Here is an 18561-nt window from a genome sequence, read left to right on the forward strand (position 1 = left end):
GCGAACTCATCTCCTCACTGGACCCTGTTCTTCGTCCCTGTCTCCCACCCCCCTCCACCCCCTCTGTGTCTTCAAGCTCCTCCTTCACTTCACATATTACCCTCACTCCTTTGCTAATCCCCAATGGCCCCTTCAGGCCCAAGTAAGCGCCTGCCCCACAGAGCCCTCCAGCCTGTCCCCTCCTGTAACTGCGCCCGCTTCCTGCCAAGTCAGTGCCATGACGCCTTCTGCTCTTCTTTTGGCATCGAAACCTCACCCCGACCCAGGATTATCAACTGCTTTTTCCTTATTCCCCACCCCCCTCAATTTTCCCCCCTTGAGGCCGGCTGTAGTACTGCATGTTCTTCAGTAGGTGGCAACCGTCACAAAGAGAATGCAGGCAATGTTGTTGCTTTGCTCAACAGGACAGTATCCCTAATGAGAGGCACAGATGCCCCGAGCAGCTACCTCAGCTGATCTTGCCACTAATTAGAAACATTTGCTTCCTTGGAGTCCAAAAATGTTCCCACTGTTATTGTTTTGTGAGAGAAAACAATCTGAGTTGCCATTTAAGTGATTCCACTTTGCAGGCCTCGCATGCGTAGAGGAACAGAAGATACCAAAACAAGGTTCTTTTTATTTTTTTTTCAAAGAATGAGGAAGAAATCATGGTTTTATTTTCAAGGTTGCTATGGAATTTTTATTTTTGCAAGATGATAATAATGTTAAAATTATAAGTAGTGATCATCATTAAAACATCGAGAAGGAGAATGTTTTTAAAATCATGGGGTGGACTGCTAATTGAAAACAGACATTTAAAAACAGCATGTTGTTCAGAATTCATTCTCTGTAACAAGAATATGGGAGGGTTGATTGCTTCATGAAGTGGAGGAGTTGGTACATAACGCTGGTACGTTGGTACCTGGACTCGTCTGGAGTAACGCGCAGGCATTGCACTCTTCCTCTGAGTTCATACTTTGGCTAACTGCTGCCACTTACTAAGGCATCTCACTTAGAAAATAAATGCACTCCCTTTTCTTGCTGCAGCCCCTCCAGAACCTTGGTCCACCAGTGAAAGTTTTACTTCCCCTGGGAAGTTTTCTTTGGACCATCCAACCCGTAATGTCACTTTTTCCTTGAACTGTCTTCACTTCTGTGCACAAAACAAATGCAGCCTAAGGAAATGAGATTGAATTTCAGCAAGGATATTGAAATGCATACTTGCAAACATCATTGTGTTCTTCAAAGAAACCACTGTAGAAAGCCATGTCTGTAATGATTGTTTGGTGACTTCAAACATTTAAAAGCTCCTCCTTTGGTCTTATTTCAGAGCCTGTCATAATGGGATAAGGACTGTCCTGAGGTCTTTCCGTGGATCCTCAGTTCTGAGTCCTTAGGTCTGCGCGTGCTTGTTAAATTCTCATGCTGTTCGGATGGCATTTATCTCTGTGTTGTCACCCAGGACCAGCACATCCTCCAATGGCCCCTCTCTCATCTCTAGTATTCTCTCATTCGCATCTTCTGTGAGGAAGACTTTACTCCCCAGAGGGCTGGGGTCTGACCTGAAAAATGAGTCATTCCAGCAGTCTCCACCTCACTAGTGTGTGGGTGCTTCTTCAGTTTCTGCTGGATTCATCTATCCTGAGGTCAGACATCTTCGGGACTGGAAACCCATTTCTAATTTACATAATATATCTTGTCATCCCTGCAATCTCTCCTCATTCTTAATTTTTGTTATCATTTATAATGTCCTGTCACACTTTCTTAGAGTATTTTGACTCCAATATCATGTATCATATGATTTTATACATTAATCGCAATCTTTTCAAACTTGCCATATCCTGAAACTATTGTAGTTATGTTAGTTGCTTTTAACACCTCTTATATCATTTAAAGTTCATCTATACCTATCGCTTCAGGCAGATCAATTCAATCAACTGTTTGAGTATCAGTTTGTAAGAAGTGGTATAACCTCTCAGAGATCTATCGTTTGCATAGTACATTCACTATCTTATTAATTACTATTTGGGTAATGGATTCATTCGTTCATCTGTCCATCCATCCTTTCACACGTTCGTAGGGTCACCATCGATGGGGCTGCACTTAGCGCGGCCGTTTGCTTCCTGCACCAGCGAAAGCAGTGGGACACAGGCACACCCCGCTGTGGTCCCAGCGGGGCCCTGGTCTAGTAGGTTTCCACTCTGCAAGGGAATCGAAAGTAAAATACTGTCCAGGGAACACCTGCTACATGTCAGCTCCTTTCACTGATGGAAGCTTATTTAATCCTAACAAGCTTTTCAGGGTGGCATAACTAGACTAATTTCTGTTCTATTCCACTTGCAAAGATGGCGATGTTGGGATTTGAACCTGGGGTTACAGCCTACCCGGTTGCCCTCTCCAAATCCACTTCCCTTTCACTAGTAATCCTGTCAATCTGTATGGCAACAAAAATGTAAACTGAGAATAGTAGCAAAAGCCATTTGTTAGATAGCACTCTTCTGTGCCAGCACTGTTCCAAGTGCTCTGTATTTGTTCGTTTGATCTCCACAAAACCCCATGAATTTTCACGAGAATGAGCAGGTATCAATCTCATTCTCATTCTGTAGATGAGGAAGCAGCGAGGTCAAGCAGGTGGCTGAACCAGGATGTGCACGCGGGTGGACGCAGTGCCTAGGTGAGAGGCACCGTGCCGTGCTGATACTGAAGAACTGAGTTCACACGGTGCGACCAGCCACACAGTAGCGACCTCGCTCCGCCAGACACGGGCTGCACAATTCCCGTCCTGGTGTCCACATGCACGTGTGCACCTGTGAAGCAGCTGCGTGTGAGCTACAGGCTTCTTTGGGTGGCCCTGCAGTTCCCACTGGTACCTCTGTGTGGGCTCCCGGCTGGGAGACGGCTTAGCAGGCCACCACAATGTCCAAGTCTCTGGGGCCCCTCTTCGAGGCCCCTGGATAAAGTCTACTGTCAAATGCTCACTCTTAGTGACTGCGGAAGGAAGGGCTTTGGGAGCCTCCTTGGTTTTAGGGTAAAAAAATGTTTAGCAGTCCCCCCCCCCCCCCCCCCCCCCCCCGTTTTTACTTAGAAACACCTCCATCTGTGTCTACGAGCTTACCACCTAGTATTTTCTTTCTTGCGAGGGTTTGCTGGAGACAGCATGAGCTCACATGCGTGTTTGCCATCTAATTCTCTAATCCCCGTGGCCTTTGGGTCATGCAATCAATAGCGCTAAACATAATTTCATTTTTAAAAAAGTACCTGTGCATTATTTTGAGACAAAATTTTATTTATTTTCAAAGTCAAAGTTTATTTTACAGACTACTGGATGGCAGACCCTTAGGCTTCGTGGGGCTGTTTCAAGAATGAATGTGTGTTTATGAAGAGTAGCCTTACAGCAATGACATGTGTAGCCTTAGCATTATGCAGTCTCTCCAGTGCAGCAAGATCCTTTTAAATTAGAACAATTGTTTTGCTGTGGTTAATTGCTTTTGTCGTCAGCTTTGGCAGTATCATAATTTGTTGCTCCAAGTCATGCTATGGACTAGAGTATTCTGTACCTTTTGCTCAGCTCACACAAAACAATTTACATTTCATTATCGTGGTTAAGATGTGAGTGAGGAACAGTGAATGCAGAATTAATGAAGCTAGGAAAAGATGGTTTAAAAAATCTCTCCAAAAAACACACTGCGGGGTGTGTGTATGCAGATATGGTGGTGGTATTGGTAGGGGGTGTTTTTGAATGGTGAAAGCAAAGGGTACATTTATATTAGCATTCTGTCAAGAAGCTCTTTCCTTGAACTTACCTGTTGGTTCTGGCCAGTGGAGATTCGTATCCATGACAGATCTGATGGGCTCTTACCCCCAGGGAGACGAGAACATGGGTTGGGAATGGTTGCACCTGCGCTGTGGAAGAGAACCATTTTTCCACCTGGTGAAAATTTGACATGCAAGGACTAAAATCAATAAATAGTTTTGCCACTTTCCAATTTCCTTTTCCCAAAGGAACTGATGAAAACTTTGAGTCAGGTGTGTCCAGAAAGTGGTCTCTCTCCTGTCATGTCTGTGTCCCTTTTCCTCTGGTTCTCCTCCTCCTGGCTTTCCACTGCTTCAGGTGACTGAGGGATGTCACCCCCTTGTGTGACAGCCTTATTGCTATTCGTGGAAAATTCTCTTTCCTTTTCAATTAGAGTTGACATTGAATATCATGTTGGTTTTAGGTGGGTGGCATGATGATTAGACAGGCATGTACTTCGCAAAGTGGGCCCCCAATGTTTCCAGGACCCACCTGGCCCCACATGTAGCTATTACAGTATGACTGACCATGTCCCCTGTGCTGCACCTGACACCCCCTGACGACTTCATCTCTGCCCACTTGCACTCAGTCCTTCACCTTTTCCACCCAGCCCTCAGGCCCCACTCCCACCTGGCAACCATCAGTTTTTTCTCTGTTATCTATGAGTCTGTTTCTGTTTTGTTTGTTTATTTTGCTTTTTAGCTTGCACATAAAAGTGAAATCATATGGTATTTGTCTTTCTCTGTCTGATTTATTTCACTTTGCATAATACCCTCTAGCTCCATCCATGTTATTGTAAAAGGTAAGATTTTATTCCTTTTTATGTCTGAATAATATTCCACGGTGTGTGTGTGTGTGTGTGTGTGTGTGTATCACATTTTTATCCAATTGTCTATTGATGGACACTTAGGTTGCTTCCATATCTTGAATATTGCAGAGAGTTGTAATGAACATAGGGGTGCATACATTTTATTGAATTAGTGTTTTGCACTTCTTAGGATAAATACCCCTGAATGGGATGGCTGAGTCATATGGTAGTTCTATTTTTAATTTTTTCAGGAGCCTCAATACTGTTTTGCATAGTAGCTGCACCAGTCTGCATTCCCACCACCAGTGCATGAGGGCTCCCTTTTCTATATGTCCTTGCCAACACTTGTTTGTTGATGATTCTGCCATTCTGACAGGTGTGAGGTGATATCTCATTGTGGTTTTAGTTTACATTTCTCTCATGAGTAGTAACACTGAGCATCTTTTCATGTGTCTATTGGCCATGTGTATGTCCTTTTTGGACAACTGTCTGTTCAGATCCTTTGCTCATTTTTTAAATTGGGTTGCTTGTTTTTTGTGTGTGTTAAGTTGTATAAGTTCTTTATAAATTTTGATTATTCTTTATTGAATGTATCATTGGTAAGTATGTTCTCCCATTCAGTGGGTGGTCTTTTCATTTTGTTGATGATTTCTTTTGCTGTGCAAAAACTTTCTAGTTTGATGTCATTTGTTTATTTTTTCATTTGTTTTTCTTACTTTAGGAGATATATTCAAAAAAATATTACTAAGAGCAATGTCAAAGAGTTTACTGCCTGCTTTCTTTGAGGAGTTTTATGGTTCTGGATCTTACACTTATGTCTTTAATCCATTTTGAGTTTATTCTTATATTGGTATTCTTATACCATTCTTATGGTATAAAAGAATGGTCTAGTATCATTTTATTCATATGTCTGTCCAGTTTTCCTAACACCTTTATTAAAGAGACTGTCTTTACTCCATTGTATAATCTTGCCTTTCTTATAGATTAACTGGCTATATAGGAGTGGGTGGAAATTCTCTTTCTTTATTTCTGTAATTACTTGAGCCTTTCACTTAGTTTTATTTGTTTTTACTTCAGCATTAATTAATGTATCAAAGTAATACATGCATATATATTAACATATTGAAATAGGGCCAAAAACTTATAGAGAAAAATACCAGTCCTTTGTCCCATTCCTCCCACCCCATCCCCGCCCTCCCTGAAAGTGATTGCATTAAATTCTTTTAGCTGATTCTTTTAGTACTTACTGTATTTCAGCTAATGTGCTTATACTGACATTGTATATTTTCCCCCAACTTTAGACATTATTCTTGTACTGCTGATGAGGCCTCAGCGATCTTTCTTTCTCCGCTTGTCCCACTGCTTCCTCTGCTCCTGGACCCTTCCTCGTAATCTAGTTATGTGGGATTTTTAAAATGAATGCAATGCTCATTATTTATATTCTAATGACCACATAAGTCATTCACTGCAGAATCAAGTAGTGTTTGACAGTTGCATTTCTTTTCTTCACTACCTTTTAATCTTGATGTTAAAATTGCCTTATTTTTTCACTGTGTGCATTAATACTGGTTATTAATAATTTGTTTTCTAATTTCTCAAACAAATTTGTCAAACAATTGTCAATTATTTTTTAAATGCTCAAACCAATTTCACACACAGCCTAGGGGACCATTTCCTCTTCCTCCTCTGACTCCTACCCTGTCCTGGGGAATTTACTGTCTGGCCTGTCTCATAGGAACCACTGTGGGGCGTCTCTGGTCTTGGATGCCCCGTTCCCGGTGGTTTTCTGAAGCACAGCCCTATTTGAGAACCATGTTTTTTGAGTTTTTGGGCAGTCTGAAAAAATCTTCATTTTACATCCCATCTTGATTAAGTAGTAGTGTGACTGGTACAGAATTCCGTTCCCATTTGCCAAGATTTTGAAGGCTTGTTCACTGTCTTTGATAATCTAGGTGTTTATTCTCCCCAGGTTTATTGAGATATAACTGACAAAATTGTAAGAAATGTACAATGTAATGATGTGATGTTTGTGTATATTGTGAATGGATTCTCCCCATCGAGTGGAGTAATACATTTTCACCTGACATATTCACCTTTTTTTGATAAGAAAAATTCTATTCTTTGATCAAGCTAACCTAATTTTGTTGTTAAGAAGTCAGGTGTTATTCCAATTCCCATTTTCTTTGTAAGTAAATTGTTGTTGTTGTTGTTAAATCAGCATGCTCTCTTAAAATTTTATCTTCAGTATTATAAAATTTCATGGAATGTTCCTTTGTAATTCATTTTTACATGTACATGCAGGATTTTTCAATATTAAGATCATGTGCTTCAGTTTTGGAAATTTTTTTAGCAAATTTTTTTCTTCTTTTTTCTCTGTTCTCTTTGTCTAGAACTTTTGTTCATTGGGTCATGGGTCTCAATTTTAATTTTGGATTAGAATTAGGAATCAGTCCTAGTTTTCTTATCTTCTATTCCACCACCCTCTGCTTTTTCAGTCTAGTCTTCCAACCTTTAATCCAATTTTTAACATTTTCAGCCAAGATATTTTCAGTTTCAAAACCTCTTTTTGTGATTACAAAATGTCAGTTTTGATTTTTGATATTTAATGTTACATTTTTCATTCATGTTTCATGTGTGAAATGTCTACCTTTAACCTTTGATTTTATAATCTGTTTCTGCATTTATTCAATTATTTATTCAATAGGTGGTTTTTAAATGCCTACCATGTGTCTGGTGCTATTTTATGCTTAGAGCTGTGGTAGGGCCAAACACTGTCCCTGCTCTCATGGAGCACGTACCCAAGGGTCATTTGGCCTGAGCCCTTTACTGAGAGTGAGAATGGTGTGGATGTTTGGAGGAGAGAGTTCACTTTAGGACATTGTATTAGCTTCCTATTGCTTCTAGAAGGTATGGCCACACACTTTGTGGCTTAAAACAGCAGAAGTTCATTCTCTGACAGTTCTGGAGGTCAGAAGTCCAAAGTCCCTTTTACTGGCTGAAATTGGGGTGAGTGCAGAGTGGCACGTGCTCCATCCAGAAGCTCTAGGGAAAACCTGTTTCCATGACCTCACCAGCTCCTGAGACTGCGCTCCCTCCAAGCTCGGGCTTGTGGCCTTTCCCCCATCCTCAAAGTCAGCAGCCTGGCATCTCACTTTAGTCATCGTTAGTCAATATGTCATTGCCCTTTTCTTTGGTAAGCTACTCTCCTAGTTCCCACTTATAAGGACATTTGTAATTACATTGAGGGCCAATTTGGGTAATCAAGGTAATCTCCCCATCTTAAGACCCCTAACATTTGCAAAATTTCTTATGCCATACTAACGTTTCCTGGTGCAATAAATTAGAAACTGATATCGTTGCAGACCATTATTCAGCCTACTACAGGCGCTTTGAGTTGGAGATACCTGTATGACCTCCAAGTAGAGTGTCAAATGACAGTTGGCCTGTGAGGCTGGAGTTCAGGGAGGGGTCTGAGGTAATATACAGCTTTGGGAATCACTAGTTTATAAGTAATATAGAAAGCCAGGGGTTGAATGCGATTAGCTGGCAAATGAGTGTAGAGAGAGAGAACAGAAGATTACCAAGCATGGACAAATTCCAAGTAGAGGTTGGAAAGACGAGGAGAAACCAGTAAAGCAGACTAATGAGGGATAGCTAGTGAAGTAGGAGGAGAACCGAGAAAAAAGAAGGGCGTCTCTAAGTGTATCAAGAAGGAAGTGAGGAATGTGTGAAACTGTTACTCACGTGAGGAATTTGAGGTCATCAGTGATCTAACAACAACAGCTTTGGTGCTGTGATCATAAACCTGACTTGAAATGGACTCAAACGTGGGGGGGGAGGAAATAGTTCACAATTACAGATGACCCTTTCTGAGAGGAGAGCAGTAAAGGGACAGAGAATGGAGCAGTAGTTGGAGGAAGAGGTGGTGTCAAGAGATTTTAAAAACTCAACTTTGTTCATGTAATTTCCATACAATTAAGCACCCCTATTGTGAAATGTATAGCCTGATGAGTTTGACAAACATGTACCTGGGTGACCACCGCTGCAGTCCAGACCTATAAAATTCTCCCCCACCTCCCAAACTGCTTCGTATTCCTGTGCAGTTGATCTGCCCCTCCCCAGGCTAGGCAATCACTGATTTTCTTTGTCCCTATGGATTAGTTTTGCCTTTTCTAGAAGTTTATATAAATGGAATCATACACTATGTAGTCTTTTATGTTTAGCTTCTTTGGGTCAACATAAGATTTTCGAGATTCATCCATGTTGTGCTTGTCCCTACTCCTTTTTATTGTTGAGTAATATGTGCATACACCACCGTACTTATGTGTTTATCTGTGGACATTGAGTAGTTAGGACATTCCAGCTTAGCGATATTAGGAACAGAGCTATAGCAAAGTTCACATACAAGTTTTTGTACGGATGTATGTTTTTGTTTATCTTGAGGAAATACTCAGGGGAGTGATTGCTGGGTTCTGTGGTAAGTGTAGGATTAACTTTAACAAGTGTATGTTTCACTGACGTGTGGTTGTATCATTTCACTACCCCCCTGCCCCCCACCCCAGCAATGTAGGAGAGTTCTAGTTGCTCAGTATCCTTGTCAGCCTTTGGTATTGTTGCTTTTTAAAATTTTGGCCACTCTCAAGAGTATGTAGCAGTATCTCATTGAAATTCTAATTTGCAATTTCCTGATAATTTATAATATTCAAAATATTTTCATGGGCTTATTTGTCATTTATATATCTTTCTTTTAGAATTCCCTATTAAACTTATTTGTATATCTTTTAGAATTTCCTTACAAAATTTGCTATTAACAAAATCATCGTTCACCTTATTATTGAAGAGTACCAGTCCTTTGTGTATTTTCTTACAAATTATGGCTGACCTTCCCTTTATTAATGTGTCTTTCAAAAAGAAGAAATTAAATAAAAATTCAGCTTCAAACATCTTATCAATTTTTTTAAGGTTGCTGTTATTTTTTTTAGTTCTTAAAAAGATTTTATTTATTTATTTTTAGAGAAGGAAGAGAGAAACAGAGGGACAGAAACATCGATGTGTGATAGATATATTGATAGGTTGCCTCTCGCGCGCCCCCAACTGGGGACCCGGCCTACAACACAGGCATGTGCCCTGACTGGGAATTATACCGGCAGCCTTTTGGTTCACAGGCCGGCACTCAAGCCACTGAGTCACACCAGCCAGGGCCGCTTTTATTTTTTAAAATACGTGTTTTGTATAAGAAAAACTTTGCCTACTCCTCCTCTAAGATGTGGAAAATTTTTCTGTTTTCTCCTAGAAGTTTTATAGTTTTATTTTTTATGAGTTAATTTTGTTCACAGTATGAAGTTAATTTTTATCCCTATGGATATTCTATTGTTCTAGCACTGTTTGTTGATAAGACTAGTCTTTCCTTAGTGAATAACCTTGTCTGTTTGTCAAAAATCAATGGGCCATGTGTGTATGAGCCCATTTCCATTTCATGGTTCTATATGCAAACACTCCTGCAGTTTCTTATAGGTCTTCCAGTCAGGGAGTGCAAGGCTACCCATTTTGAATGTTTGGGGATCATGTCCTATCTTCTTAGTTAGTGGTTATTAAAACAATAACCACTTAAAAGCAAATTGGAAGCTGGTGGGAGAGTATGTGGGCACAGCTTTGGCCTGTGATATGACATTCTCACTGAGAGACTTTGTCTTGTAGAGTGTTTTCCCCTCTTATGCTGTTGAATATCCTTAGCAAGATTATGTTGACATCTTTCCCAGAGGGCGTATGATTCCCAGCAGCAGCAAAAGGGAACGTAGGCCCCATATTTCCTGTGAAGGCTTCCCTTACTTTTGAGTCTCTCTAGTCCATCCTCCCCACTCCCCATCCAGACACTAAATTTCCAGCCTCCAAAGTGATGGAGAGAAGGCCACTGGCGTGGTTATAAGGAACTGAGGAAAAGAAACGAGTCCTTAGTACTTGATTGTTCCCTACTTTATGTACAGATTTTCTTTCCTAGGCCTCACCCCTCTTTCTAGGTCCTGGTGGGTATACTCCTGAGCCTTTCCATGGTGCTGCAGGTGATTTGGCTTTGCTTTTTTAAATAATGATTTTTTCTCTGTCTTAGATATTGGATTCTTCCTTTTTGTTAGTGTTAATACTCCCAGTCTGCTTCCATGTTTGGAAATTTGTTAGCATCACGCAGTGACTGTTGTCTCCTTCTCTTTGTTTCTGCATTTATGCACTTTTAATTCCTTTAATTTATTTTGATGGCACTTCATGGGTGGTAGAAAATGCAGTTCTCCATTTCATTCCTTTAAAAAATATTTATTTATTTATTTAGAAAAAGAGAGGGGGAGAGAGATTGATTTGTTGTTCCACCTGTCCATGAACTCACTGGTTGATTCCTTACTGTCTGTGCCATGACCAGGGACTGAAACTGCAAACCTTCAGGTATCAGGATGATGCTCTAACCAAATGAGCTACAGGGCTTCATTTCATTCTGTTATGCCAGTTGTACCCTTTTAAAGTCCTTTGAATAATAAACATTTCATGACTGTGATTCCAGAGGAAGGTCGCTATCCACAGTATCCTCTGTAAGATGCCTGTCACTGCTGCCTGTTACCTGATAATGGCTTGTCTTTCTCCTCGCTCAGTGGCAGAGTCCTGCTCTCCAGCCTGTGCATTCCGGGCTGGGTGGCACCATCAGGGCCTGCCTGGGTTCTGAGTTCTTTGCTCTTCAGGTGGCGCACCAATGATGTTGCATGGTGGTGACAGCTGTGGCATGGGCGATTTCTACTTGTAGTGGTGTAAAGAGTTACAGCAGCCACCCCCACCCACGGTTTCACTACTACATGGAAAACCTCAGGAATAAACAATCCATGAGTTTTAAATTGCATGCTGTTCTGAGAACCATATCCATCTCCTTGCACAGGCGTTGTATCAACTCATATCATCATCAGCATCAGAAGGGTGAGTACAGCACAGTAAGGTGTTTTGAGAGTGAGAGATCATATCCACATAATTTATTACAGAGTATTGTTATAATTCTATTTATTTTTAGTTATCGTTAATCTCATGGTGCCTAGTTAAAATTATGTAAGTATGTATAGGACAGAACATACTATATATAGGTTTCAGTATTGTCTGTGGTTTCACTGAGGGTCTTGTTTCCCCCAAGGACAAGGGGGCACTATTGTATTTCTGAGTTAGGAATAATTTCCCCAGAAATATAGACATTGAATATTACCTTGTACTTGAATAATTCCAAAGGATTTTTCTGACTTTCATGTAGTCTTCATATGCACATTCAAAGTTGTCAGCAGTGTGTGAAAGTCTCACAGCATCTAGGAGACCATGTTCCTCTAATGCCCAGGAGTTGACTGGAAGGCCTGAGAACCTCAGCCTGAAACCCATCTCTGCAGGGCTGCTGCAAATTTGCAGGGAAGTTGTGTTCTGATTGTCTTCTGCGATGACTGCATTCACATTTTCCATTGGTCTCCACCACTCTGACAGCCTAGATGTGAAATGTACACCTCTTCAGATTTTAAAAACCCCTCACAAGAAAACCACACTCACACAAAGTGTCTATAAACTGTTAAATTTAATTTAGGTAACTCAGTTGAATAGAGTTACTTGAGTAGAGTTTGAATTAGGTTGAGTCTGAGCGGATTCAAATTTTGAATTGAGAAGGGTTTTAACTGAGTGTAGCTCGAGTTGGGAAGAATTTGGTTTTGGTAGAAACTGAGCGGAGTGGAGGTCGAGTTGAGGAGAGATTGGGTTGTGTAGAGACTGCGATTTATGGAGAGTTCTGCAGAGGATGAATTGTATAGTTTTGTACAGGACTTGGGTGACACGTGGAATGGCAGTCACATTGCACATAGTGAAGTATACAAACTGAAAAAGCCCACATTAAATTCTCTAAAATCCTCTTGGGGTCATCTTTTGGTTCTTAGAAAAGGGAAAGGGCTTTTCCACGTGGACAAGGGCGAAAGGGCCCATTCTCCAGGCATCCTCCTTGCTCTGCTCTCCTCTGGTCCCTCCCTCCCCGGCTCATTCTAAAACGACAAAGCAATTCCTTTTGTTGTTTCCCTCACAGCAGTTTGAAGCTCTTCCCTGAAAGTTAGCTCATCAAGGTCTCAGATTACATTTGAAATGTTTATTAAAGTATTTCCCAGAGAATATTCCATTCCCAGGAAGGTATGATAAAACTGCTAAAATAATAAAGTTTCTTGTACTTTGTTTCCTAATTTAACTAATGACAAATTACAAAAGCCAATTCTCCCTCTTGTTTCTCTTGGTTTTTTTTTTGGAGTACAGTGGTTAGAATGCTGGGAGCAGGGTAGTCAACGCTGACATGGAGAACAAAAGGGAAACTCAACGTTTGCTCATTGGAAAACACTCTGACATGCTTCTGTATCGGCCTGCACCTCAGCACAGTCCTCTATGGTTCCAATCAATGACTTGGTCAAAATGTCAATGGTAGTTTATTTACATGGACAGTTCTCAGATTGATTGCAATGAAAAGATGCTGCTCTACTGTACTGTTACAACATCACCCACCTAAATCTCTACATACAGACTTCTGAAGTTATGAAATCCCATTTAGTGAGCATGCAAGTAGCTGTAATGACAGGCCCCACGTTAGACCTAAAATTTCAAGACCATTTATCATAACAAGCATTGCTATGATGACTAGGTGCTTAGCTCTGTGCTGGGTGGGAAAGATGTGTTAGTCACAAATCTTTCCTTTAGGGATGTTGAGGATCTGATTAGTGGAATAAGGAATAAATAAAGGAAATTTCTAGATAATGTGAAAGTGCCTAAATTTAAGGATGAAATTGTACAGTACCGCTCAATGTTATAGAATTTTGGAGAAGGGAAGATTGTTATGGTTTAGTCCAACTGAACCTGTGAGAGGGAGGTGGAACTTCAGCTGAGTCCAAGAAGAGGGGCTGGACGTGTTAGGTGAGGAGGAAGGTTTGGCCACAGCTAGCACCTGGCTGGCTTTTGTGGGGGTGGGCTGACTGAAGGCGAGGAATCTACAGGAGATGAGATGCCCGGCAGAGCGGTGTTTCTCGGGGAGCATTCATGACTGAGGGCGGCTAGGGTTAACCTTGATTGGGTGCGAGGCTGAAGACACTGAGCTTTGTCTAACAGAGAGGAAGAAACTGCCAGCTATGACTATAAACAAAAACAAAAGAATGATGAAATTGCTTAACTATGAATACATTTCAGTGTTGCAGAGGTCTTCATTTGATTACACAATGCCTACAGGCCTTTCTCAACAGAAAGAGGGAAGACAATTTTTTACTTTCTCAATGAGAACAATGTAAAGGGAAAAATTATAAAGAACTTCAGATTAATTTATTTTGTATAACATGGATTAAAATAAAATTTGTTGTTGACTAACATTTTGTCTGACTATGTCTGCTGAAATGCACTCCCCCCTTGAAGTGAAACTTATTTAAAAACTGACTTTCTTTTCAGGAGGAGCAGGTTTATGCCACTTGTTATATGAGGCTGGTGAAGTCCCAGTAGTGGTGCTGTGCCAGCAAAGCCCACCACCACTTACATCATCCCAGAGAGGAAGTTTCTTCAGCTTGCTGTATTCTCTTGTGTATATTCAAATATTTCCGTAACAGAACTTTTTTTGAGGACTGAAATATACCTGCAGTGGTTTGTCTTTGTAAACAAGTCTGGCAGACTGAGGAGCTTGAGAGAGTCTGAGGAACCAGATTGCAGGAAGGAGTAGCCTGTTTTGACCTTCAGATGAATTGTTTTGACCTTTGGAGGCTCTCAGAGCTCTTACTTTTGGAGAACCCATCCCATACCATCCTAACAAATAAAAATATACTCATGTTCTAGGATAAATATCCTTAGTATGTGTATATCCTTTGAGTTGAAGTAATGTTATATTTGAGAAATATTTAAGTTAAATATTTACTTTAATGTTACAGGTTAAAAATATTTTGGAACAAATAATTACTTTTTTTGGTCTGTGTTAGCTCTCAACATTTTTACAAGCTATTGACTGATATCTGGAAGTCCATGGGAACTGTGTCTCCAGGGCCTAGCAGATAAAAAAAAATCTCTGGGGTAGGGGGGTGGGGGCGAGAGAGTTTCCCGTGGAGGAAGAAGGATTCAGACTCTACAGAGGGCTGGTACTTGTCCCCATTCCAACTCTGCTACTCTGACTTCCCATGGACACCCCCGGGAATAAAGGGGGAGAACTGGCTGCATATGCGTTACCTGAAAAATCCACGTTGCCTGTCTGACCCTTTGGCTTGTTCCCACCATCAGCCCCAGGCCACCACCTAGAGCTGCACATAGTGGAGGGGGAGCTTGCTTTCTCTTCTTATTGCTCAAGAGATAGCCCAGGTGTTTTCATGCCAAATCTGAGCCTGGGCCAAGGGTTTTCCCAATTCCGTGGTATTGCTGCTGAGGCAGAGGTGTCATAAAGGAAAGGATAGACTGAGATTTAGCAAGGAGAAAGAGCAGTGGAAGTCAGAACTGACTTGTGAGATGTTCTCTGGAGAACTGCAGAAGTAATTGGAGGAACTTTGCAAGAGATTGGATTCCTGCCTGAGCAGCATGGAGAGGCTGGTGCTCTTGACACTGAGGTCCTGACGTTGGTGAGACCCCATGTGTATCCACAGGCTGCTGAGGTTGGGGCACATTCAGGGTTTTCCACTGGCCTGCTAGCCTGACTCCTTCACTTCTGGCACTTAGGGCACATTCATTCATCAAGCATGCTTCTGATTAGATGTCAGATGCCTACAGGAAGTGGCTGTAATTTTAAGTTACTCCTGAATTCACAGGAGGAGATTTGTGTATGTAAGACTGTGCATTAGGAGTACTGGTGGGGTCCCTCCTAACACTGCCTGGGGAGGGGACCAATGGCCAAGGCAGGCTGCCAACAGGAGTTTTGTGTTGGGTCTTAAGGGAAGGCTGGAGTTCAGCAGGTTCGTGCGTGGTACAGCATACCTGGGAGCACAGTTTTATCCCAACAGCGATCCCAATAACAGCACGTATTGGAAGTTTCATAGGAGCCTGGCATTCTCCTAAACACTTACAGACATTACTTCATTCATTCTGTCAGGACCCATAGACCAGAAGGTGCTCCACAAATAAACAATGAGTGGAACTATACATTGGACTTTGCCCTAACTTTGTTTTTGGACCTTTTAATATGGCTTAACCGAGGCATTATTTTGTCTGTTAGCTGCCTGTGACATGGCACTTTATACATCTTGGCACTGACACACTCATGCATCTGTGCTTCATCAGTTACTGTCTAGCTCACTGGGCAGTTAACCACACTCTCTGGCACATCTCAGGGACAATGGAGTTTTTCAAGTATGCGTCTTTTTCCCTTTAAGACTATAGGCTTCTTTCTTTGTTCCCTATGATCCCAACTTGGAGGTCACAGGCAGTGTGGGTAGGTTGTTTTTTTTGTTGTTGTTTTTTGTTGTAGGACTTCCTACAGTTTTGTCAATTTTTCTCTAATTACGGTGGTACAAAGGGATGTGATGTTTTGAAGGCCTATGAGAACAACTTTGCATGCCCTCCACGGCAGCCGTGCGGTGCTCATCAAGTACCCAGTGTACAAACTCTCATATAGAATGTGTCTGCAACAAGTCCCAGCTCATCCACACTGAGAATATCTATGTGCTTTCGGGGGGATTTTGGCATGGGCGTTTCTTTTCCGGAACAGGTGGTGAAGCTAAATTTGTTTGGTGTGCTTGACATACTTGGAGCCTGATATTAAAAGACTTCAGTGGCTGAAATAAACAGTTCTTCCCTTCTCTGTTTACAGGGAATTAGGGCCTTCTCTGGGGTGTTGGACTTCTGTTTCTGCCCACAGGCAGGCTGGAAACCGTTCTGGTCCACATTCTCCCACAGGGACAAACAGCTGGACTGATGTTGTGTGGAAGCCTTGCTGCTCGGCTGTGACACGTGGCCCTGTGTTCCAAAGTTTGGGTCAGAACTGATTTTAGTGATTCCTTCAAAGTATAGATTTTGGACTGACTACACTCCCATGTTAGGCCCCAGGGTGCTACTGGGAAAGGGGATTAGAAGTACTTTTGGGGAACAGCGTGAAAGGTGACCACAACTAAAGAATCTTGGCATTGCCACATGAGACTTCAGCTGGGAAACATTACTGATGGTGTTATCTCCACAAGTTGTTTACAAAGGGTGCTGTTCAAAGGGGACCCAAATCCAGCCCTTATCTGCAACTGTCAGACTTGTGCTTGCACAGTTGATGTTTGTGAAATGCCCTGTTGTCCTTCCGGCTGTTTATTGGTACTTTCCTTCAAGATTGGGAGGCCTGGGCTTCTGATATGAGGTGGTGCATGCTTGTTTCAGGGATTGAAGATACAAATTTTGTTTTCATTTAGTACCTTCTCTGGATGTCCGCTTGACCTACTTCTGGCATACTTTCTCCTTTTGCATTTTGCAGGCAGGACTGTATGGTCAGTCAGAAACTGGGCTTTAGAGTCACACAGATTTGGGTTTAAATATTTACCAGTGATGTGACCTGGATAATGGCTTAGTTATGATAAAGATTCAGTTATTGTAGCAAAAGACAAAGTGAAGTGGCCTCTATAGGACAGAAGCCCGTATCTCTTGCACATAACAGAGTACATGTTTTAGAGTTGGTGTGACAATTCATGATGTCTAATTTCTCGTCCTTCTGCCATCTCCATCATATAGCTTCTATTTTATGGTCTGAGATGGTTGCTGCAGCTCCCACTGTCAAATCTACATCCCAGTGGGTGAGAAGAGAAGAGAACTGAAGGCATATCCCTTTAAGGGAGCAGTCTAGAAGTCACACATGTCATTTTAACTCACAGTCCATTGACCAGGACTTAATTGCATAGCTGTTAAGCACTGAATGTTTACATCCCTTCTCACCCCCACACTCATATGCTGAGCCCTAAGTCTCAATGTGATGGTATTAGGAGGTGGCCTTTGGAAGTTAATTAGCTTTAGCCGAGGTTAGGAGTTGGAGCCCTCATGCTTGAATTAGTGTCTGTCTAAGAAGGGGCCAGAGAGTCTGCTCTCTCTCCACTTGGTGAGGGTACAATAAGAAGACAGCCATCTTCAAGCCAGAAAGAGTATTCTTACCAGGTACTGAATTGGGGATCACCTTGATCTTGCACTTCCCATTCTCCAAACCTGTGAGATATAAATTTCTGTTGTTTAAGCCACCCAGTCCATGGTATTTTGATATAGCATCCTGAGCTTAGACAAGGCCATACCAGGAATCTGGGAAATGTTTTCTTTAGTCAGATGGCTATGCATTCAGCTCACCTCAGATGTTTGTTACTGGCAGAGGAGGGTAATGAATGTGAGTGTGCACTTGTCCCCTTCCACAGATGCCTTATTTACTGTTCTTGTGTCTCATTTCCTTCGTGTGGAAAGTGAGCTTGATCTCATAAAAGTATGAGGCTTAAATGAGATAAGGCTTATAAAGCTTTTAATAGGGGGTCTGGGACATAACTATTCAACTAACTGTGAATAAAGGAAAACATGTAGGTTTACTTGGATCCTTGCCTTTTGTTGAGTAGTTTTTATGAAACTTTTTTTTTGGCCTGCATATTTATTTTGAGGCTTTATCCCCAGGAGGACACTTACAGTGTCACACTGGTAAAGTGATGACTTCACATTTCAAATCAATTTAGAGCTTTACTTGGTGGCATGAAGAGTTAGATTTGAGGTGTTTATGAAGGATGTTGAAAGTCTTGCATCCTTATGCATCTTTGCCCATTCTCCCCTTCTTTTAAAGTATATTTTATTGATTATGCTATCACAGTTGTCCCATTTTTTTCTCCGCTTTATTCCCCTCTGCCCTGCAACCCCCCTCTCACCAGCTCCCCGCCTCCCTTAGTTCGTGTCCATGGGTCTTACATCTAGGTTCTTTGGCTTCTCCATTTCCAATACTATTCTTAACCTTTCCCTGTCTATTTTGTACCTATCATTTATGCTTCTTATTTCC

This window comes from Phyllostomus discolor, chromosome 3 (genome assembly GCF_004126475.2).
Source record: "Phyllostomus discolor isolate MPI-MPIP mPhyDis1 chromosome 3, mPhyDis1.pri.v3, whole genome shotgun sequence".
NCBI classification, from domain to species: domain Eukaryota; kingdom Metazoa; phylum Chordata; class Mammalia; order Chiroptera; family Phyllostomidae; genus Phyllostomus; species Phyllostomus discolor.